General features: G+C 46.0%; 2 long non-coding RNA genes across 2 annotated transcripts in view; both read right to left on the bottom strand.

The window, feature by feature from the left end:
• The window catches only part of LOC135321382 (uncharacterized), a 124,983-nt gene that overhangs the window by 97,012 nt on the left and 3,772 nt on the right, over positions 1–24,199 (bottom strand). Inside the window, exon 2 of the long non-coding RNA XR_010381110.1 lies at positions 22,963–23,095. This is a non-coding gene — a long non-coding RNA (uncharacterized LOC135321382). The remainder of the gene's footprint in view (positions 1–22,962; positions 23,096–24,199) is intronic.
• Positions 1,999–5,004, bottom strand: LOC135321381 (uncharacterized). The gene is made up of 2 exons (XR_010381109.1): positions 4,252–5,004; positions 1,999–4,107 (listed from the first exon to the last, which is right to left on the bottom strand). It is a non-coding gene; the product is annotated as an uncharacterized LOC135321381 (long non-coding RNA).

The raw sequence follows: 24,199 nt of genomic DNA, 5'->3' as shown, positions 1-24,199 counted from the left end.
GACTTAATTAAAGCCAGCAGGAGCCTGTTGGAAGCAAGAGGAGCAAAAGAGTGAGGGCAGCAAAGAGCAGGCTAAGCCAAACCCACCTCGTCCGGCTGGAAACCAACCTGGGAGTCTCACAGGCTGGAGCCCATGTCAAAACCAATGCACAGGACGAGTGAGGGGCAGCACAAGCAGCACTGTGGGCACCAGGAGACAGCGGACAGGATCAAGCAGGAAGTCAAGGTGGCTGACCCGGGGAGGCTAGGGGAGATCACAGCTCTTCTTTTGGAAACTAGTTCCCAGGGCTGAGCTGCTACTGATCACCAGAGTAACCAGTGAGGGTGTATGGGGGTTGGGGGACACAAGAATCTCAAACAAAAGTGCTCATCAAAGGTTCAGGGAAACATTTTAGAGCCAGATTCTGCTACCATATCTTCTTTTGGAAGGTTTGCTCACATGCTCCAGCCCGAGAAATCTCTTCCTCCTTTTTCTGCTGTTCGTGGACCCTTGCATGGTAAGCGTGTGGATCACAGGGGCACTAGCTTCTATCCCTGTGTATCTCTAAGCATAGCTGCTCTGGGCCCCATCTACAGACCTGGCAGGGGCTGCCTTTGGCTTTCAGAGCTACTGGCCCCACACCATACTTTGAACTGGAGAGGAATGGACGTCTTTCTCCTTCCATAGCCATGGACTTTGGGAGGACTTTTGAGAGGACTTCTAGACCAGCAGAGATGACACAGGGGTTGACAACAGGTCTGAATATGAATTTGTACATTTGCACAGCAATTTAGAGCCTGCAAAACCCTTTCACATATCTTGTCTCATCCCCCCCCCCCCCCCCGATTAACTGTGAGATTGTGTAAGAGCAGGAATTCTTATTCCTATGCCACAGATGAGGGAACAGAGGTCCAAGAAAAAGTAAGTGACTCATCAGTCACAGGGGTAGATTCAGGAGCCTTTCCTACCACCTCAACCAAGAAAGTTCTGGGTTTTGTTCTGTCATATATGAGACATTGATGGGAGAGTTCTCTTGCTTAAAAAAAAAAATTACCATAAAAATTTGAAGATCAATACTCTGATTTCTCTGATGAGGAAATAGAGACCCAAAGAGGTGACGTGATTTTCCCAAGTACACTCTAAGTGAGGGTCCAATATTGGGTTAGAACCCATTTCTCCTGCTTCCAGGTCAGTTTTCTTTTACCCAAATTATGGTTCTGGGCCAGAATTGTGCAATGTCTTTACTTTCTCCTAAGTCCAGGCATTGCTGTCCTTTCTTGCCAGAGTCCAGACAGAATCATAGAATTAAGAGCAGGAAGGAGCCTTAGTCTCTGTCCAAAAAAATGGGCTTTTATGTTTCACCAATGATGAAACCAAGGCCACGCAGAAGTAACTTTTCCCACATCACACAGTGAATTAGAGGCAGAAACGGGATGAACCCACAGCCCCTGGGTCTCCAGGGCAGTGTTCTTCCACTGTCTTCCCTTGCCCTGACTTCCTACCTCAAGAAATTCCTGACTCTTTCCTCACTGACATCCAGTTACCTCTCACCTTTGGCCTGGGGGGCAGCCCCACCCCTCAGAACAGGTGAAGGCTTTTCCCTGAGCTCTTAACAGCAGTGGTTTTCCCTCTCCAGCCCTGCCCTAGCACCAGGTGCAAGGCAACAAATTTAAGACCAAATTTAATTCCCTCTTGGTCACAGATAGGGATAACCTATTACAGAGTAAAAATGGTAGAGGTGAAGGAGGGAGGTGTCCTTCTGTCCAGTTCCCTAATTTTGGAAAACTTTTCATGCCTGCTCCCTTGGGAGCCCACCATACTGCTGGCACAGGACTTCGAAGCAGCCTCCATGGGTGAATGTGGGTCCACGCTCTCCTTCTGCCTTAGACACATCTGCCTCCCAGCCCCAGCCGACCCTGTCTCTGAGGGGCTCATGCAGCTTCATGTTCCCAAGAATACACACAGCACCAGGAACAGTGCTTGCACCCAGCACCAGATATTTGCTTAATATTTATGATATATTATTCTAATATTTATTAATACAACATTATTATCGTACTTTTTAAAGAGTTTAAAGAAAGAATATATTTGAACTATATAAACAAAAAGGTATTACATAAGAAAAATGTGACAATTTATGCAAATACCTAACATGAGCATGCTCATACATCTAAAACAAAAAATGAAAAGGTAACAGGTACTCTCTCTCTGTGCATTAAAAAATTCTCTAACATAAAACATTCAAAATGTGGAGAATAATTTTTCAAGATACAGAAGACAACTGTTAAGATAGGCACAACCACAATTCTTATAAAAACGTGCTTATGGAGGATGTAATTCAACTGAGCACTCTTTTCTCAGATGTGCAGAAGCTATGAAATTGTTAATCACTGGATACTGTCTCCCACTTTTGCATTGTTTGAGTTTCAACACTGATTGGTATGAATTATGAATTACATAATTAGTCCTTTTTTAGTGTCTCTGTCAAGGTTATAATATATAACATAAAATGTTATTTAATGCTAATTGATTTATTCATAATACATCCCAGGATCTTCATGCAGGACTAAATTCCAAGGGAGACAGAGAAGAATCCTGAGCAATATATTTCATTAGTTAGAAGAATTAGAATTAAATTCTAAATCTATTTCCCAAAATGCTTTTCTTGTACATTTGCAGTATCTTTAAAGACTCCTTAGGACCCCTGTTCTTATTAGTTTCTGTCTCTTGAATTCCTTATTTTCTAAGACTGAAATGTACTAGCTTCACTGACATGGCTGACATGTTGCAAAATTATGGAATGGTTATCAACAGGATGCTGTGTCCTGGCCAAACCAAACAGATGCCTGTCTCATGGTCTGGGGTTGGCTGGAAACATGCAGTCTGTGAGTTCTACAAGATTCTAGATTTGGACAATGCCCACAAGTGTCTGAGGGTGGGGAAGATAGATCCGGGGTGGTTTCTGCCTCTCATGGCACTGCCTTCACCAGGCTCAGTTTACTCACCTGCAACAGGGCTGAGCGAGGTCGCTGGAATAATTACCCCTCACAACGGGACTGTGAGAAACAATTAGAGAAACACGGCAAAGTGTTTGAATGAACAAATTCATCTGAAAAACCACTTGAATGAGTCTCTGGGGAACCACAAACAGACTTTTACAAGTTCACAGTTACTTAGCTAAGATCAGGTGATGATATTTTATTTGAGAAAAAAGAAAACACCATGTGCAGGCAGAGTTGCCCATGCTTGGGTGGAGTGGGGCCATCTGGGAGGAGGGAGCGGGCGGCCTGGCAGCCACCCCTCCGGCCCCACACTGGCGGCAACTTCTCCATCGCCCAGGTCCTGCCTTCTCCCTGCCCAGTTGTTTGGCTTTCCCAGACATCCCCTTCCGTGGCAGGCTTCTGGCTTTCTGTCTTCTTCCTGGGTTTTCATTTTCTTTCCTTTGGTTCATTTTAGAAAATCATCAGATGAAAATGCCCATAAAAGCTCAATGTTTAGCTGTGACATACGGAGGAAGCTGGTCAAACGCATGTGTTCTTTACCTCTCATTTTCCAGATTCTTCTTCAGGTGTGAGGGTCATATGCCCCATTTGGCAAAAAAATTTTTTCTTTTTTTCATGTTTCTATATATATTTTTTCTTTTTTTCTTTCTTTTTCTTCTTTTGTCCTTTCCTTCTTTTCTTCTTTTCTTTAAAAAAATTAATAATTTCCAGGATTCTTAGCTCTAGGGATTGGGGCACTCAGCATGCAGCTGTACAAACCTGTGAGGTGCATACAAGGCTTTGTCAGTCTCATTGGCTCAGAAGGAAATACTCACGGTGCATTATCTCAAAACTCATTCAGTCCTCTGCTCCAAACCTGAAAAGGCATATACCTTGATTCCTTTGGGAAACCAGCGGGGCCTTCTGGGCCTCAGTTTCCACCTGGAGTAGCAGCCACTGTGAGAGTCTGGGAGGCTGGAGAGGAGCAAATCTACTCCCATCAGCCTCACGCATGCTGTGGTCCTGCTGCTTCTTCTTTGAGTGGTTCAGTCACCAGGGAAATGCGCTGAGGGCAGGAGACCCAAGTCTGGGCTGGCCACGCAGTTACCACTGTATTATTTCAGCTCATCACGCAATTTCTCTGGGCCTTGGTTTATTTATAAACAGGAGAGGCTTGGATTAAATCAGTGGATTTTTGAAACTGTACCTCTTTTAATTTTCACCCGTGGAATCCTTTTCTCAAGATCTTGCACAGGACGTCATTATAGGAAACAGAGGAAAGTGGACCTACCGTGGCTGAAGGTGGGCGGCAGGGCTCGCTTGCTGAATCCAGGGCCCAGGCCGGGTCCTGCGGAGAAGACGCCTGCTGTGGTTTGTCCCGTCCCAGCGCTTGATGATTCCTGTGCCACAGTCCCTGACTGAGGCTGCAGGAGAGGAGTAAGGAGCTACAGCACGACCTTCTCTCCCTGGCGCCCGGGCACTCCAGCACCCCTGCCTGCCTTCCCCACAATGACCAGTTGAAAACAGGACCCTTTGGTTGTAGCAGACACTATGGAAAAACAGCCAGCCCACCCCCTGCCACGGCCTGCTCTTGCCTTCTTCCTCAGCCTCCCAGTTTCCGAGGCCCTGGCAGATGTGAAGGCTGAGCTGGGACCTGGGAGAAGGCCCCGGGGGGAGCTGCTGACCTCGCAGGGGAGGAGATCAAAGGAGGCTGAGCTCATCTGACCCAGGCCGCAGAGTCAGGGCCGGGGACAGCTGTGAGAACCGAGGGAGGGGAGGGAGCGCTCCACGCGGGGAGGAAGGGGGCTCCTGATCCTCTCCGATGTCCAGGTGGTACCTGCTTTCCCTCACAGCCATTTCTGTGGCAGACAGTTGGAGGAGGGGCTGGTGGTGACAGTAGTATTTCTGGTTGTTTTATTTCTTTTAACTCATGCCTCATCCTCTACTTCTCTCCCACCTCCTCAGACTTTATAGGAATTTTTGGTTATTCGACACACCCTCTTTCCTGTCAGACCATATTTCATGTCTCACATTCCACCCTGGGGCCCCGGTTAACCTAGGTGAGATATTAAACCCCACCCGCCCCGGGAGTCACCCATCACCATCCCTGAGCCGCGGGTCCTCTCCGTGCTGAAACGGAGGTGATAACAGTTCTCATGGTATTTTCAATTAAAAATTCCTGAAATGTTTCCAACATCAGCCAGCCAGAAAGGAGGGTGATGGAGAACAAATGGTGACAAGGAGAGAAAAAGAGAGGGGGCGGGTGGCGGCGTGGGGGGAGGGGACAACTATGTGAGGAGCCCGGTGTCAGCGAGGGAGCCAAGGAGGATGGAACCGGAGAAACGAAGGCAAGAAAGAAGAAAGATGAAGAAGGGGCACAGATGAAGCCGCTAAAGTAGAACCGGGGGACCTGAGAGAGAAGCAGAACCTACGTGTGGAAAAACTGAAACAACCAAAATAAAGTGCTTTGGCTACAAGCCAAAAAAATGCAACCAACTTAGCTGGCACCTAGTTGGCATTCATTAGCCAAGTTTTATGTAACACCCTTAATCATTCTTCCTTTATTATTTTTTTTTACCGCATCCCATAGTATGCTAACCAGAGGGCCCATCCCAAAAATGTGCCTGAGGCCACAGGGAAGGGATCTGCAGAGATCTAATCCTTTTCAGGAAAGAGGACGCTTTTATCCCAGAGTCTTTGGTTTCAGAGAACTCAGCCCAGCCTGACCTCCAAGGCAGGTACTTGGCAAACTCATTTTGTTGAAACCGATGTGGTCACCCATCCTGTTGGGGAGGGAGGTCCACAGACAAAGATAAATATGAGAGAGATGGGGAAAGGCCATTATGTAACATTCCCAAACACACCACTTCAGAGAGTGTGTGGAGGAGGAAATGAGAACCAGTCATTTCAAAAGCAAAAAGCACCCACAGGCACCCACTTCCACACAAAGCTGTGCCGAGGAGGGAAGCAACTGGATCAATGGGAACCGCCGCCCCCAGGAAGCTGCTCATGAATTCTCTTGAGGAAAGGGCCGCACTGTGGTTTTCTCTAAAGAGTGTGGGATCCCCCTCCAGTGTACCCCAGCCCAGGCAACGGTGCCACCCACGATCCAGTCTGCACACAACAGAAACCCTGTCCTAGTCTACCTGGCCTCCTCCCCGCCCCTGCCCCACAGTTCTTACTCATCACCACATCCTGGAGCCTACTTCCTGGGTCCACTCTGCAGCCACGGCTCAGGCAGCCATCCTTTCTCACCTAGGGTGGCTTCCTCCCTGTAGCCGCTCCTGCTCCGTCTAATCCATTATCTACCCTGCAGCCAGGATGATCTAAAAAACGCAGCTCTCATGGTAGCCTGACTGTGGCTTCTCACTGCCCTCGAATCAAGTCCCAGGTTGAGCCTGGGCTGTGACACATGCTGGGATGGACCTCTGCTGTTTCTCTAGCCCCAGCCTGCAACTCTTCCCCGAAACACTGCTGGACCAACTGGCCTTCTTCCTGCTCTGCAATAACATAAAATTCTTTTCTGCCATGTGGCTTTAGCATCTATAACCTGTATGTCAGGGTCTCTCCTTTCTGTGGTATAGGGATTCCACCTTAGAACCTGCTGAGGGAAGAGAAATATCAAAGGAAGGGGCCATGTAGTTTCCCCGGCTTCCAGGGTCCTCTGCTGGTCTGTAGTCTTTGCCCCTGTAGGAACTGCAGGATGTAACACCAGGCGATTGTATCAGGCAATCAGGGGTCCCTGGAAATCCCCCAGTAGCTCCCCTGTCTCCTTACGTCCAACACCACCATCTCTGTTCCCACTGACAGACCACATGCTGATGCCAAATTAGTCATGAGCAGTTGTTTTCCTGAAGGTTTAAAAGAACATCCCCAAATGTACCTCGTGGGAGAACAGGGAGTTCTGACTTTTCAGGCTAACTGGCCCCTTGTGCTGAAGTGAGAGTGTAAAGCCTCATGTTAGTCTTCGAACAGACAGTGTCCCTATTCCTCCACCCTCACTACCTCCTCAGGCATCTCTGTACCCACTTTGGGGTTCCTCTTTGAACCATCCACATCCAAAGCTGTTATGGACTAAAAACTTGTGTCTCCCCAAAATTCGTATGTTGAAGACCTAACTTCCTACGTGATGGCATTAGGAGGTGGGGCCTTTGGGACATAATTAGGTTTAGACGAGGCTGTGAGGGTAGGGGCCCCATAATGGGATTAGTACCCTTGCAAGATGAAGGAAAGACACCAGAGCTTCCTCTCCACACACACACAGCAAGGAGAGGCCATATGAAGACGCAGTGAGAGGTGGCCATCTGTCACCAAGGAAAGGGCCCTGCACCAGACACTGAGTCTGCCACCGCCTTGATCTTGGACTGCCAGCCTCCAGAGCTGAGAGAAATGAATGTCTGCTGTCTAAGCCGCTCAGTCTGTGCCGTTTTGTTACAGCAGCCCAAGCTGACTACTTAGAAACCACTTGGGTGATACTAATGGGTGCCCCCCCACCCCCAGGCCTCTCCCTGCCTGGAGGGGCAGTCACAGGGATTGCTTCCTCTGCAGCTTGGCCTTTATCCCTGGAGGATGCCCACCACCGGTCTCCTCCTGAATCACCTAAAAGCATGTACCACCGTGGAAATCCACTTTTCTTCTGAGGATGCCAGTCTAGTCTATGAAGAAAACCTATTTTTTTCTATTTACATGGCTCTGACTTTGTGAAATAGCCCTTGTACCTTTATGCTATGTGTATATTTGCACCCTTCCTGAACTATACTCATGACAAAAAGCCCCTCACCTCGGCCCCCACCCCCACATTAACAGACTGCACTCCTGCCTCTATTGGGAAACTGTATCTTCATATAGTTTCTCCCTGGAGAGTGAGGGTAAGTGCATTTCAGTTCCTCTCCATAGGCATGCTTTTCCTTCAGACTAGAATGCGCCTTCTTCCCCAGTTCCTTTATCTAACTCGCTTTTGCTTGTCTTTCACCCTCTCTCAGCTCTTAAGATCCTCAAGGAGTTTGTTCATTCATTCATTCATTTCTTCCTTACTTCCTTCTGCACAAGGCCCTGGGCCAGATGTTGGAGATACATGATGAGCCAAGATAAACATGTCCCTCGTGGAGCTCGCAGGCTTGTGGGAGCAGAAAACCGAGTTGGTAGGCATAGGAGGAGAACCACTGTGATCAGCTCCAGGAATGTGTTACTGGACAAATGGGACCTAGTTAGGGAGGGGAACAAGGGAGATATCTGCACATTCCGAGCTGGGGAGCAACCTGTGGAAAGGTCCTCTGTCAGGAAGCAGCAAAGCACGTGTAGGGATTAAAAGAGGGCTGGGTGGCCGGGCAGAGAGTATGGGCTGTGTTTCAGTACGAGTCTGGGGAGAGGGAAAAGGGCAGAGTATCAGGACTTTGCAGGATATGCTCTGGAGTTTGTCTTGATTCTAAGAGCAAAGAGACATTGAGGTTTTGCGTGTAGGATCGGGGTGGGGCATGGAAGGGGAAAGGGGCAACGGTGAGGGTAAACGGTGGTGTGATCAGGTTTTCCTCCAGATGATCACTACGACTGCATTGTGTGGAACGCATCGCTGGGGCCCCGGGGTTGGGGGTAGACCCAGTAGGGGCACTGCAGTGGTACAGGCAAGAGACGACAGTGCTGGTGGAGACAACAGCAGTAAAGATGGAGAGAGGTACACAATTCTGGAAGGTACAGAGAGCACAATTGGGGGCTACGGTGAGGGACTGGTAATGGGGAGTGAGAGGGTGTGAGGGTGACACCTGGCTTATGAGCCTCCACATACGAGCCGGGGCCGGGGTGCTCTTTTCCCAGATGGATAGACCTAAAATAAGACCTGGTTTGGGAGGGCAGATCATAAGTTCTACTGTGCCCTCCCTGTACGAACCCACCCAGCACTGAGCACTGTTGTCATTACTCATTATCTGGGCAGTTATGTGTTTATTGTATGAATTTCCTGGACAATTACTAGTTTCATGAGGGTGGGATTTGAATTGGTCTTATTCACCAGGAAATCTGCAGGGCCTGACTTGTTGGCATTCAGCAAGTTTGCTGAATAAATTAGTGAGCATCTGCCTCAGTCCGTCTGCCGGTGGGAAATCACCATTAGAAACGTTTGCCATTTCTGTATTCCAAACCGAATTTGTTACTAACCTTACATGTTGGAGTTGAAAAGCACTGGGCTTGGAGTCAAAAGATCTGGGTCAAAGTCCCACTAGTTATGTGCTGTGCTGGCAAAAGGTCTACAGACGAGTCAGAAATAGTCAGAAATATGTTCCCTCTGGGGGCGAGCAACCTGGAAACCAGGCCGGTCAGAATATAGACACAGCAAACTGAGAAGTGATTATCACTCTGAAGGTGCTGGCTTTAACACACTCCGTAATAGCTTATTTTATTTTATTACTTCATTTCATTTTTTATTATTTTTAGACCAAGGGTCTCCAAGAAGGAACTGAGTTTCCCCAGTGGGGCTGCCTCAAAAGGAATTTCTTTAGGAGACATTCTCTAAAAGATCTTTGCCTCCCATCATTTTTTTCCTTGGGAAGCAACCCCCGCCCCAGCTAGAGCCCGAGTTTCTTCAAGTGGAGAATGAAGGCCTTGTACTAATTTAATGCTGACACCCAGGGTAGTGGTGGGTGTTGGGGGTTTTGCTGCAGAGGCAGGGGAGGTGATAGCTTATAAGACCAAAGTCAAGGAGGCTAGAGTTGGTCGGATGAAGCTGTTGCCCTGAGACACCAGGAGGCCCAAGTTCAAATGTCTAGCTGCCTGGGGTCATTCTGTTCACCAGTAAGGCACCCCCAAAAGCCCAGCCTAAAATAGTTCCCCCATTAGTTTCTATCATAGTGCCCTATTTTTGAAATAAACTATATACAAATTGCACAATTTAAAATATTTGTGTGATTATGTTTTTAACTTGTCTCTGCCACCAGGGTATAAGTTCTATTAGATGCCTGTTCTGTATAAACAGAACTTGGCACAGTGCTGGCCAGGCACAGAGGAAATGGAGATTTGTTGAGCAGATGGATGGATGGAGGAGTGTGTGAGTGAGCGAATATGCAATCAGCATTTCTCAAGCTTCAACATTCCCTGTCGTGCTGGGACTTCTACCTTCTGTTTTTCGGATACATTTACCCCCTCTTCCCCAGTGACTGTCCCCTTCCTCTACCTGGCAGCGCCCACATCACTTTCCCTGGCTCCAGGGGAAAGACCCAGATCGCCTCAGCTCACTTGCTGGGCTCAGCAGTGGGGCTCTTCACTGACTCTGGGGCTGCTGTCCTGGCAGTCTTTGCTTTTATGATTAGAAGGGTTAGAAATAAGCCCAATCTTGAGGATTACTTCACGAGGACCAGCTGCCATCCAGTTCTGGTTTGCCAGGAGTTGGCCAACACCTCTAAGACGACTGGCTCTGACAAAGCTAGCAGCTCCATTATTACATTCTTACTACTTGTCAGGCTGGGCTGAGCGCTTCCTAAACATCCTCACTCATTCTCCCAGCCATCCTGTGACACAGAGGCTGTTCTTACCCCCATTTTCTGGATGGGGACACTGGGGCACGGAGGGAGGCCTGTCCAGAGTCACACAAGTAGCAACGGGCTGAGCTGAGTTTAGATTCAGGCAGTCTGAATCCTGAAGATGGAGACGGAGACCATGCCTGTAACCATTGCAGTAATTTCCTCTTGTCCTACAAGTGTGTTCCTTTCAGTTGAGTTCAGTTCCAGCTGTGAGATTTCTATTCTAGGGGTCATACTGGGTCTCCAAGTAATGCCCAATTGCAAAGCAGGCGGGTGTGCAGAGGGCTGCTGTGTCCCGGGGAGAGGAAATATTTTGATTTTTGAGTGTCAATGGTGCATACAAGTTCCGCAGATTGTCCTCCAGGGGCTGCAGGCTGTGCTTTCAGGAAATGCTCAAGTGTCCATTCTGGAGGCCATCGGCCCAGGGAGAAGGGACAGGTGCCCAGCCTCTGAGAGCCAAGTGTGGGCCCAGGAGAGCGGTGACTCTCACAACTTGGCTTCCCAACAGAAGGAAGGTGAAGCTCTGCTGCACCAGAGGTCACCTCTTTCTCAATGCATTTATTTCAATTTCAAACAATAAGGATTTAAAAAAAAATCTAATTTAGGAATTAAATCCAAAAGTATGCCAAACAGCAGACTACAGCACATGGAGGACTGATGAGCATTTTATAAAGCATCATCTTACAGCAACAGAAATGCTCTCAAATTAGTGCTTTTAATCCTTTTTTAAATTGCTTGAATTAAAATAACCCTTAAACAAGGCTGGAACCAATATGCTGTTGTTTCTTCTGTTTGTATCAATCTTACAGCTGTTGCTTTGCTAGGATTAATTTGCCTCCGAGGGGTTTCAACACTATCCTCCCTAGTGTATTTTCAGAGCCCATAATGTCATGTAATCGGGACCATGTTATTTTTGTCTGAATCTCTGGGAGTGATGTAAGAGGAAAAAGGAAACTAGCTAACTCCCAACCATTTGACCAAAGGTTAAATTAGTCTTGGCCTTTCCCCAGCTGGACAGAATGCTGCTCAGTCAAACATTTATTCCACCCCGCAGAATGGAAGTCCTTTTCCTTTCTTCTTGAATTGTTTTCCTTACGCTATCCTTCCCCGTCACTCCCCCCAAATGTATGCCAATACGCTTGCCCCCTCTCCGCACCCGCCACCATCTTTATGTTGCTCACTATGGATCACTGGTGCTGGGTAGAAGTGTGTAGAAAAGCCATACGAGATGGACAATGACCCTACACGGGAACTGGAGATATATTTTTCTTAAGAAAGACTTCAAGTTGCTAAGTGGCTGCAAGGAGGGTACACTGCTTGGTCCCTTGGCCTTGTCACGGATCCAGATGCCCAGTGTCACCAGCATCTTGGGAACACCCTGGTGGCTCTGACTGCAGCTTCTTTGGAAGCCAAGCAGATCAAGCCAAAAACACACCTGACACAGTAGCTGGTCCTCTTATAAGATAAGACACACGGACAGGTTGACTTTCACTCCAACAAACTTACTCTTGGGGCCCGTGAGCAGGTTTTAAAAAATCCACATCTTTCCATTGACACTACCTGTTTTATGTTTGAAGAAACTTCACGGCATGAGTTGTGGTTAATGAATGATATACAGGCCCAGTTAAACAGTCATGTTTCCTTTGGGTGTTTTTCTTTTGTCAGCAAGCAGATTTATCTAGCAGTAAACTACAGCCTGCTGAAAAAAAAAGTCTTCCCTCCCAGGGGTAAGGGACACTGTGGCAGAGGAGAATGAGCTGCGACTTTGGTGCTAGAAGAGCTGGAAAAGCAACGGCTGACATTCACTGAGACTTCGTCGGGTCTGTGCCACGCACTTTACGTGCATGACTGATTGCATTTGGCCTCTCCCGTGATCCCAGGAGGCAGGTTCTTTTGTTGTCCCCACCGTCCAAGAAGGAAATTGAGACTTTGAGTCACAGGCCTAACATCACAGGGGCAGGAGGTAGGGGCTCAGTCTGGGATTGCTGGGACAGGTTCCTGGGCTGCTCCATTCAGCTTCCCTGGGAGTGGGCTGCACATGCAGCCTCAGTGTTTTCCTCCCTGAAATGGGAACAATATGACTTGTCTTTCCTACAGAGTGGCTATAAGATTTGAAGGAGTCACAGATGTGAAAAAAATGTGGGCTCTGTGAAATAACATGCAAATGTTTATGTTGTTATTTTTATGGCTGAGAAATGAGGTGCACCAGGGACCCCCCTGCCTCATCAGCCTCTGTCTGTAGCCAGAGCTCTTGTAATTTGCAGGAAAGTTTGTGGTGACGGGGGTCCACGTGGACAGTGGTGGTGATGTTCCAGTTCTTAATGAATGAAGCGTAAAGACAAGTAGAAACAAGAGAACAGGAAAGGGATCTAAGGTAACGAGGGCAACACAGTGGCAAAGAGAGAAGACAGGATGCTGCAGTGTCCACCCTCAGGGCAGCTGCTTTCCTCTTGCCTCCTAGCCTGAAGTCCATTTGGTCATCCTCACCCAATCACATCCTGTCAAATGCATCCCCCAAAGAGCTCTCATATCTAACTTCTCTCCCTCCTCTCTGTCACTGTTTTGGTTCAAGTGCCCTTCGCCACTCACCTTGACTTTGTCATAGCCTCCACCTGCTCTCCATGCCTCCGGTCTCATTCCCTTCCTCCATCCTGCCATCAGAAATCTTATCCTTCAAAGGCTACACAATCCTTTGAAGAATCACGTCTAAATTCTGAGCACGAGTTACTACCCTTTCGGACCCAGACACTGCTAGGACCTGCAGCCTCAGGCAAACCGCATCTCATAGCCCTATATTCCAGCCACACCAAACCACTGGCCATTGCCCACGTATGACATTTCCTCTCTCAGCCTCTGTGCTTTTAATATGTGGGAGACAGGGAAGATGTCCCTCTCTTCCTTACCCAGAGAACATCTATGCAAGGTCCAGCTCATGAATTGTCCTCTATATTCCAATTGCACTGTATTTGAATTACTCAATAGTGTTGCAATTATTTAATACCTGTCATTCTCCCTCAAGGTTTCTTAGCTGTGGGAACTCTGTGTTAATCTCTAGAACTAAAATCCCCAGTCTTGAGTCTGGAACATAGGAGAAACTTGAGAGACGCTGTCTGAAAGGATGAATGAACCACTAAGCTTGAGACTGGGCTTGCAGGCGAGATGGCTCCCCCCTCTTCTCTTTGCTCAGTTAACTGGCTGTGTTCTCCTACAAACTCAGTTCTGAGTTTCTCAACAACTGTAGAGATTGTAGTCAAGCCTCACAACGTGAAATGGCCACTTCTGATTATTCCTGAGTTGGGGAAGCGGGTGGTTTGTAAAATATCTTAAAGCAAGTAAGCTAAAAAAAAAAAATGCTTTTTAATTTGAAGTTTTAGTTCAAGCAAACACTTTCACTACACTCTGAAGAGCCTTAGAAAGATTCTGGTTCAGCACAAGGTTTGAACAAAACTTCTGCCAGCAAATTAATACAGGGAAATGAACCCCCACACCTCCCTCATTTGCTCTTCTCACCGGCTGAACAGAAAGAACTGGAAAGCCATTGACACCGCCATGTTACCCAAAGAAGCAAGATTCAGAGCTGCACTTTCCATCAAAAGAGAAAAATATAAACACTGCAAGATGAGCCATGTTTCTGTTATTTTTTCATGAAAACCTATTCCAGTTCAGTGGGTTAACAACTGCTATTTTGGAGATACACTGTATTAGGTTTATACACCCAAAGCCAAAATGTCATAGACATTTTAATTAGTTTAGTTGACTTAGTATTATTAACTCATACATACATTCTGTTCTGAATTTTCCCCATCAACCAGCATATCTAGTAACCTAAAAGTAGAAACAGATTTCACTTTTAATTTTTGCTAGTTTGATTGCAAATGAGAAATCGTGTGTGGCTAAAAACAACAGCAACAACTTTAGCCAAATTTAAATGAATGATGTCCACAGAAAGCCTCTCCTTAGAAACACTTCTTGGGCTTAGCAAGAGTTCTAGATGAAATCAATTTATTTTCTAGGAAGTTGCTGTACTGGGAACAGTAATGTGGTTCAGTGGTTCACAAACGCTAACCCAAGGGTTAGTGTAGGCAGGTAGCATATGGAGCTCGAATGGAGCTTTTCAAAAGGGCTGTTCTCAGATCCCCTCAGAGAGATGCTTATCTGGTGTGTCTGAGTTGGGGGTCGGGGGGAGCCTGGAAACCTATTTGCAGAGCCCCAACTAATTTTGATGCGAAGCTGGGCTTGGGATCCACTCCCATCCCCGCCTTTACCCAGTGGCAGCTCTGTCCAGGGACCTAAAATGTGTGTGGCAGTGCCCTGCAAGCTGGTGTTCTATAGTGAGAGCCACAGGAAAAGAAAATGTGTTTGCCACTCAGAGAGCCAGAGTTTGGTGTTCCTGGGCAGTCAACAGCCTCTTCATCTGTAAGTGATTTGTCACAGATTATTCCGGAGTTATTCTATTGTGCAAGAGAAGGGGAATGGCCAAAGTAAAACCACTCCTCAGCAGCCTCTGCTCTCACGAATTCTGAAGTATTTCTCAGATCAGGGTGGGAAGGACCCAGTCTTTCAAGCTAGACTGTCCTCTTCATCTGGTAGAGACCTGGTCTGTGCATCGAAAGGCAAGGGCCTTTTTCATGAGGTCAGCAGGAACTGGATACCTCAGCCTGTTGTCCAAGCTGTAGATCAGAGGCCTGACTGAGGGATAAACGTTCTGGGGAAGCCCCTTCAGAGTGAATGGGGGTGTAGCCCCCTTAGAACACCCAGTAAAGGCCAGACTCGTTCATTCTGAAAGTTGGGTCAGGCAGAAACATAGTGAGTTATTGGAAGATGACTCATGTCCAAGGCAGCAGGTGATCACTGGACACCAAACCATTTCCTTTAATATGAACTAGATATGTATAATAGACTTTAAAGAAAATTTTAAGTATTTAAATTATTTTGCCCACAAAAATGGGAAAAAATACTTTAAAAAAATCACTCCAGCTGATTGTACTATTTCCATCTAGGCAAAGAAAACAATTTAAGTTTGGAAAAAGTAGCTGAAATCTTTTTCTTTATTTTAGTAAAAAATTGGAATGAATAAAGATTTGTATTTCTTAGTTTGCTTTTTCTTAGTGCCTCTATTTCTCATTCTAAAATGAATTTCCCCAAAGGAAAGACAATTAACTAGGCAACATCAGACAAAACTAGTGCTACTGAGAGAGAGAGAGAACCAAGAAGCGTTGAGTCCAAGAGTGCAGATTAACACTGGAAGCAGAGGTCATTTCAAAACCTCAACACGTTTTAAATGTTTTGCCCTTAACCCAGATACTTATTATCTCTAAGACTGTGTAGAGATGAATCCCAGAATCCACTATCAAGGCCCTTATCCAGTCCTGTGTTTACAGATGAGACACCAAAAGCCCAGATCAACTGTGCCCCATCTCATCACCTGCTCTGAAAACGTGAGCGGCTCTGAAAACTGGGATCATGAGAACACACCCAGGACACAGCCCTTCCTTTTTCAACCGTGAACTGTCAACCCTGGAACGAGGGATTAAGACCCTTGACCAAAGGCAACAGTCGTGCTGCTAACACCGGTTTCCTTAATTCCCGACAATTGACCCTGTCATTGCACATTCCTGTTTACAGGATCTGCAGGTCCTCCCCCTTCTCAAAAAGTCAGCAATGTTAAAAGGAGCCCTTTCCCGGTACTATGTTCATGTATCTGAAGGATCAGCACACGCTCCGCCTTTCTCTTTGGGAGATGTCAAGAAGGGTGCCTACGAGGATGCACTCCCTCTGACTAGCCACCACCTTGTGCTCACCTGGTCCCGTAGATCAGACCAGCTCCTCTGCAGCAGAGAACAGCTCATAACTCTACTGCTTCGCTCTGAGGAGACCCAGGGACTCTGGCAAAGAGCGGCTGCAACAAAGTGTATGCAGGCAATGTCTTGCATTTCTTCCTCCCTCCCTCCCTCCCCTCTTTCTTTCTTATAATTTACCCCAGTCCAGAAATCTGACACCTAGGGTGTATTGAATGGGTCCCACACCACATGTTAGGAGCAGGAGGCTTCCCTCACATTCCTCTTTACTTCACCCCATCTCGGGTATATTTGTACGTTGTCTGCCTACCACCAACAGCAGACCTTGCCATCTGAGTTTCTTTTCAGTTTCAGTGTCTTTCACTGCTAATTTGGTAATCATTCTGCTAACAGTGTACTTCCTATTTCCTTAAGGAAATAGGAGACTTATAAGCACATTTCCCCTCAAAGCTATTGGTATATCATCTTTCCTTTTCTTTCTGAGCAATTTATCTGTGATCATTGCTGTGGTGGACAGACATTATCTTCGTATCAGGGTCCCAGCCATGACAACAATGTATGAGTTCTTCATCAACCCTAAAGAGAAGTTCCTTCATGAACAAGCTCCTAAAAGATTTAATCTTGTTGATGGCACTCACTGGTCATTATTACAAACTTATCCGAGTTATTTCCTATGATGGAGATTTTTAAAAAAATCTTTTGGCATACACACAGAGATGTTCACTGACATCCCCTGGCTTCATCCACAAGCTCTGAAGTTAGGGGAGGGATGATGGAAGTAAGCCTGTGTATTGAGGAGTGTGCTCAGAAATTGCTAAAGACTCTCACACACTGGGAAAGAAAAATATGCCACTAACACTCTCCTGGCTGCATGTAAAAGATGGTAGATCCGTACCAAAATAACAAGAATGCTCAGATGCTACTGTGAGAACTCCATCACCCAGAGTGGTCCAGGAGCCAGTGGGAGTCTGAAAGCTGGCTAGACGGAGGAGCCCATGCTCCATCCATCACCTTCAAAGCAGCAGCCTGGGTGGGAGTGCTTCCCGGGTGGGCTCTGCCACAGGCGTTTCATTTGCATTTCTTTGTTGCACTGTTTGCATTTTGCACTTTACCACCTGTCAGCGCCCAAAGGTAGAAGTTCATTAAAATATTCTCTGGGCTGCACAATCCTGCTGCTCACAGATAGGGTTTCCTTTGCCCACAGGACTCCTTCAGGCCCAGGTTTTACTTCAGGGAAGTCCAAGGCAGCCCTTTTTCTTCAAGACAAAGGAATTTGGTGCTCAGAAACTTCTCCTTTTGTTTTTCGAGCCCCATCCTCTTCTCATTTATATCAACAGTTCATGCCTCCTTGGACACCCCTATCCCACTTAAATAAGCCTGCCTTGATTAACTTTGTGGGTTAGAGAGAGTTAAGCACTTGGCTCTATTCACATCAAAGTCTAGGCGGACAGTGGGCCTGACCAGATGCAGTGAAACCAACCAGCACGTATCTGCAGACACACACCCTGCTTTTGGGAGCTGAGCGTCTTCATTCCCAGAGGCATCTTTCTGAAGGTGATGAGCAATGACTCCTACGTAAAGGACTATTTCTCTTTAATATTTCAGTGTCATCTCCAGCTACTTCTGGACCTATCGACAGTCTGTAGCCCATGAAAGGGGGCCCCTCACATGGTTCACAGAACGTTTGGATGAGTTTTTGACTTTCCTTAAAAGGTTGCTTGGCTGTTTAGCCACTTATTTGCACCCAAAACTAAGATACAAGTATAAGAGTTAGAAATTATGACCACTATTTCCCTATGATACTACTGACCTTTAATAAATCTTGAATGAAAACATTTTTTATAGAAATGATAACGACATTTTCTTAAATAGACATCAGTACTCACATCCTGTCAATATTTGAAATGGTTCTGTTAGGAAATATCTACACAAATGTATATTCTCACAGAGGATGTTTTACCGCATCTCTGTCCCAACTTCGTAAAAACAACAAAAACAATATTCCAAATACTATTCATTGCTTATTTTTTAAAGGTTAATTTTAAAGTTCTCATTTAACTTAGTAAAACGTTAAACCCTCTCCAAAACTCCTTGGCAAACTACTGAAACTCTGAGTCTCCGTTCCCCACTCTGTAATTTGGGGATAATAACAATACCTGCCTCCCCGAATCTTAGGGACCAAATGAGATGGTAGGTGACAGTGCTTTGAAATACAAAAGTTAATTTTTAGTAACTTATTTCCTTGGAGCACTGACTGGGAACAAGAGAATCACCGTAAGCAAGATGCATTTTGCCTCTGCCCTCGAGGAAAATATTCACGTCAAGAGTTAGGCTTTTACTGGAGCTGCACTCTTCCTAAGGAAGCCTGGTGAGACGTGTGTAAAGAAAAGGACATTAACATTTTAAAGGCACAGGAATGAAGCTGAGCCTGAGTGTCTTCATGCCTTGGGGAATCTGATTTTGTATTAATAGAGCACTAATTCTTGGGAGCCAGAATCCGAACTGGGAATGTAACGCTTACTGCATCACTTGGACAAGCTGTTTAATCTCTGGTCTTCATTTCCTTCTCTGCAGAACAGCACTGGGCTACACGTGGACCTTCGCAGCCCCCACATGGGATGATTTTTGCTGGCCCATTGCAGGAAGGATGGTAATGACAGTAAAAGCTACATTACTGAGCTCTTTCTACATGCCAGGCACCAAGCTGTTCACATGTATTGTCTCACCTACCCATACAACAGCCCTTGGCAAGAACTACAATTATGTTTATATCAAGAAAAGAGGAAACTAAGGCAGGAGAGGTTAGATGACTTGGCTAACCTCAGGCAGAGTTAAGTGGTGGAGCCCAGTTTCACACGATGCAGTCCAGGTTCAGAGATGGAAGTGTTAACCATACTCCACGCTGAGATAAATTCTTATATACGTTAAATTTTCATTCACTTAAAGTACCCACTTAAAACTAATCTATAAACACATTCTTAGAAGAAACGGAAACTTTCCTAGTAGAGTCAAAGGGCCGTCTGACAATTCTTCCATACTGACCCATGTTGGGCCCCTCCCTGGAGGCAACCACCGATAAACATTTGGTGTGACTCTTTCTCAGTCCTTTTCTAGATATTAATAAGAATACATGTGCACTACGGACACATACAGTACGCTTGTGTGTGGTTTAACCTACATGGTATCATGCTTTATGAATTGTTCTGCCATAAGGTTTCTTCACCTAATATTGTGTTTAAAAACATACTATTTTCCCTCTTCCTGGCATGCAGAGTCAGTAAGTGTATTTATTTTACAGTAGAGCTACATGAAAGTATATTTAACCAATTCTGATGGCATCTCATCATTGTGAATCTGCAGTGCTGTGATTACTGTAAGAATGAGAATCTTTTCATATGCTAACTGAACTTACCTTTGTGGGGTTTTTTTTTTTCCTATTATTCTTCTATTGAAGAATAGGTTTATTCTGTTCGCTTGTCTTTTTCTTATTGATTTCCAGGAGCTCTTTACATATTCTGGATACTGATAATTTGTCTGTTACACATATTGAAAATATTTTCTAGTTTGTTGGGTGTATACTTTGAATCTTCATAGCACTACAAACTATATGTTACTCTCACTGTGGTTTTATAGGAGAGGAACATGAGATGCAGAGAATAAGCATCTTGCCTCAAGTCACACATAAATTGCAGAGCCAGAATTTGAAGCCTACCTGTCTGATTCCAGACTCAGTTTTACTACCACTCTTGACTTTGTCTATTCTAACAGTCCCACTTGGTCAAATGCAAGGATTCTTATCATAGACAATGAATATAAACTCTATTATCCAACTAGTGAGTTCTCACCCATTTTCCACTAATGTTCTTTGGTTTGACAATGTGCAAGCAGGTCCAGGAAGTATAAATCAAACCACAAGCCCCTGGAAGGCAGGAGCCAAGTCTTGTACATGGTGATACACCAGGGACCCTATTGCAACGTATGGCATGAGGTGGTGCTGGGACTCCATGAGGTGAAAGGTTCTGTCTCTAGCAGGCAGAGTTCTACTTGCCTAGTGTTGCACCCATGGAAGGATTTATGTTCTTCAGTATCTATGGGAATGTCTTTCAACCAAAGCACTCCTATCCTGGACCCTGGGCTGAGAGCGTGTGACTAGATCTTGCCCTGTAATAGGTTCCCTCTTCCTGATCATTCACTGCTCCTCCTGGATTCCAGCAGAGCAGCTTTCAGTCCACTTGCCAGCCTGGTCACTAGAGGAGCCTTGGTCAAAATCAGGCTCTTAAGATCACAGAACACAAGAGAAGTGAACCTTGAAACCGCGCTTATCTTCAAGAGCCCCTCTTCCAGAACATGTCCCATCCACCTCCTTGCAAGGTCTGTTTAGAATTTCAGAGAAGTGGGTGCAGTCATCACTTCCATTTGTTGCCATCAATTTGTGGTCCCCGTCCCCTCCCTTTCTGAATCGGTCTTCAAGGCCCTGGCAGCACCTCACTATTTGGCTTACGCACACTTAGGATCTACCTCTGCTGGACAGATATTTTCCCCTTGAAGTTGATGCCATGTGTTTTGTGTTTTCTTTTGTTGCTTATACGTGCATTCTTTTTTCCCTAGAAGTTACTGTCCTGAAGGGAGTCAGTGTGAGGTTAAGAGTCTGGGCTTTGGATATGCTTCTGAATCTCCTAGCTGTGTGCCACTGGGCAAGTAAAAAATTCCTGATATATAGTTGGCTACATGATACCCGAAATTCATCCCTCTAAAATCTTTTTGGGAGCCGAGAGGTATTTAAAGAACTCAAATGTCACCGTCTCTACAAAATGTTCCCCCAAACTCACCCTATCTCCTGCTCAAACCAAAATTCATTACTTCCTTCGCCTTCCCATTGCAAATTCTCTTTTTCCTAGTACAGCACTTATGACATGATAGTGCTTTATTTCTCTGCCTCTTATATTAGGCTGTGAGCTTCAGATGACCAACTCTTCTCACTTCCTAGGTCTTCCTAGCACCTAGAATATGCCTGACACCAAGCATAAGGCAATCATTCTGCTGAAAGACAGAAGGAAAGGGGAAGTCAAGGGAAGTGGGGATGGGCTCTGGGGAGAGGAAGCACGTGTCAGTGAGCAGAAAGTGGAAACAGTAACAAATGGATGAGCTGGGTTGGAGGAGGAGATGAGTTGGGGGATGTGGTAATGGAGATGTGTGGCTGGGTAGAGGCTGGGGCTTGGGGTCCCATCACCTCTCCTGATGCTCCACCCCAAGGCCAGGAAGAAAATCGGACTCTAGTTCATACACAGGTGCTCCTGAGTTCCTCTCAAGGCTCATTGCTATCAGTGAAACAGGACTCACGGACCTCCCTCCCAGGGTAATGGTGAAACTGAAGTGGAACAATTCGATGAAGAAATTGCACAGACGAGAGGCTCCAGCATGTGCAGAGGAGGAAGCTGGCTCCGCGGGTGTGGAGTCAGCACACAGCTGGGACCAGAACCCAGGTGCCTGGACTGCTGGTCAAGGGCCCTCCCAACACATGGGGCTGCCCCATGGGAGCTCTAGAGCGAGGAGTGCTGGATTTTAAGTAACGCCAAGGAACTGTTTGTGTGCTTGCACACAAAGCCCAAGCTCAGGGCCAGCTCCAGGGCGCGCCAACTGGATGCTGAGAAACAGGAAACAACCAAGCTATGAAGTAAACTGATTCAAGTGTTGAAAAGGTAATTTGTCCAAAAACAGACCCCTGGTGAAGCTTCACTGTGTTATTTATTAGCTAAGGGCAGGAGCATGTGGAAATGAAAGGTTGCTAGAACCATGACTGGAGATCCTTGAGGCCATTACTGACTCAAGCATCAGGAACGAAGGCTCTTTACTCTCTAGAATATCCAGCTCCTTTTCTGGGAAGATTTTTTTCAGATATGGAATCAGTCCACTTTGGGAAACAATTTCTGCATTTAAATTTTTGATACCACCAAAGACAGAGAGGAGGGAAGGAGGCCTGCCCACGGCGGAGCTCGTATCTTCTCAGGGGCCTGGAGAGATTCACTTTTTCACCTGGCCAGGCTTTCTTCTGAGGCAGCACCTGCTGGTCCCACAATCAGTCCTCCAGCAATCCTGAAACCCTGCCAGGTGTTTGGTTCTGAGAGCAGGAGACCCTTCCTGGCACAGTTTCATGCTGGTGGCAGAAGTCAGCCCTCCCGGCTGAGGGAGGACACACCACAGCCCTTCAGCCCTGGACTGCGGTGGCCTTCAGCAAGGCAATGACAACAGCAAGCAGAGGCCTAACAACACGCCGACCACAGACCCAAGAGCCCCGATACCAGCACTGCTGTCAGTTCCCAAACGCTCCACGAGAAGGGATGTTTTGATGTCTCTAAGCTTTAGTTCCCTCATTGGCAGGACAGGGACACTCTAGAGCAGACACCCCAAATGTCTGCCTTCAAGCCAGCTGTACCACAATCACTTGCGCTATATGTAAAAAGCACTGATGACATATTTGGAAAGATACCAAGAAACCAGTATCAGGTCTGCTTCTGGGAAGAGGGCTGGGGGGACAAGGGCAAGGCAGTGGCAGGAAGTCTTCCAATACACAAATACTTTTTTTTTTTTTTTTTGATTTTTGAGTTTTGATCCTACAGCATTTAACTATTCAACAATAATTAAAATAATCCACATTTAAAATAAGATGAACCAAAAATATAGATTATTAGGCCCTACCTGAGTCCAGCTGCATCAAAATATCCAGAGAGGAAATCGGGCAGTGCTTTTAACTAATTCTCCAAAATGACTCTGAGGCCAAATTCAAGGACTCCTGTCCTCAAGGACGACTCTTCTCTTCCCACGAAGGACCCTATTTTACAGATAAAACTGAGTTCTGAGAAGGGTAGGGATGAGGCCAAGTCACACTGTTGCTTAGACAGAACGGTAAGTAAAATCTGGGTTTCCAGTGCCCAGGTCTTCAAACATGCTGTCCCTTACCTTCACCCACTGTGGCCCCCAGCATCTCCTCCCCTCCATTCCACTTCTCTGCTCAAGAAAGACTTTTCTTGCCTCAGATCCCTTGCCCTTCAAACTCTGCTTCCTTCAAGCTAGTCTGGTAAACTGAGTGATGATGTGTTTAGTGGGTACTAATGGGCTAACGCACTCTATTAAAAGACACTCATGAATTCTTCTGGAAACATTTGCAATCAGTGACTGTGTTTCACTTCTGTAAAGTAATATGGGGGATTTAGTCTAACATTTTTTCTAAAATTCTAACCCAGGAGGCAGGGGAGGGAAAAAAAAAAAAAACAAAAATAAAAACCCACTGGACTTAATTCCCAAGACCTGGGTTGAAATGTTTACTGTGTGGAAGTCATCTCTCTTTTTGGCTCATTTTCTACATCCCTAAAATGAGGGCATTAGACTTAATAATCTCAAAAGTCCCCCTTAATGCTTAAAATTCTATTATATAATCCCTGCCTAAATCTGTCTTCTCTGTTCAAATCTATATTTTCAAACACAGGCACTGGAAAATATAGCTGTCCTTTTGGAAAACAGTTCTCAGTAACTGCATATTCTGTAGCTCTGAGTGCAAGTAGCATGATGGATTTAGCCATTTCAGGATTAGGTGGGTGGCAAAGGGGACCAGTCAGAGGAAATTTGGTCTTGATCATGAGAAAGAAGAATAGCTTGGGATTTACTAAAAGAAACTGAAACCAAACAAAAGTTAAAGATGGAAAATAGCCTATTAGAACTGGAGAAGACCCAGCACAGGACGCTGTGTGTCAGCACGGACATGCCTGATCTCTAGTGATTTCTACTCTGAGGGAGGAAAGCCAGGTAGATGTCTGAGAAAGGATGGTCAAGAAGAGACACTTTATTTTTCATTTTCTTGTAGGCCCCCCCTGGACCAGCTGGGGTAAGGAGCCTTGATCTAAGGCTTCTCTCTTGCTAAAATGCAAGTATCCTAAGA

This window comes from Camelus dromedarius, chromosome 5 (assembly GCF_036321535.1).
Source record: "Camelus dromedarius isolate mCamDro1 chromosome 5, mCamDro1.pat, whole genome shotgun sequence".
In the NCBI taxonomy this organism is placed as follows: Eukaryota; Metazoa; Chordata; class Mammalia; order Artiodactyla; family Camelidae; genus Camelus; species Camelus dromedarius.
Note: the sequence above shows the minus strand (reverse complement) of the source record. Positions and strands in the feature narration are given on the sequence as shown.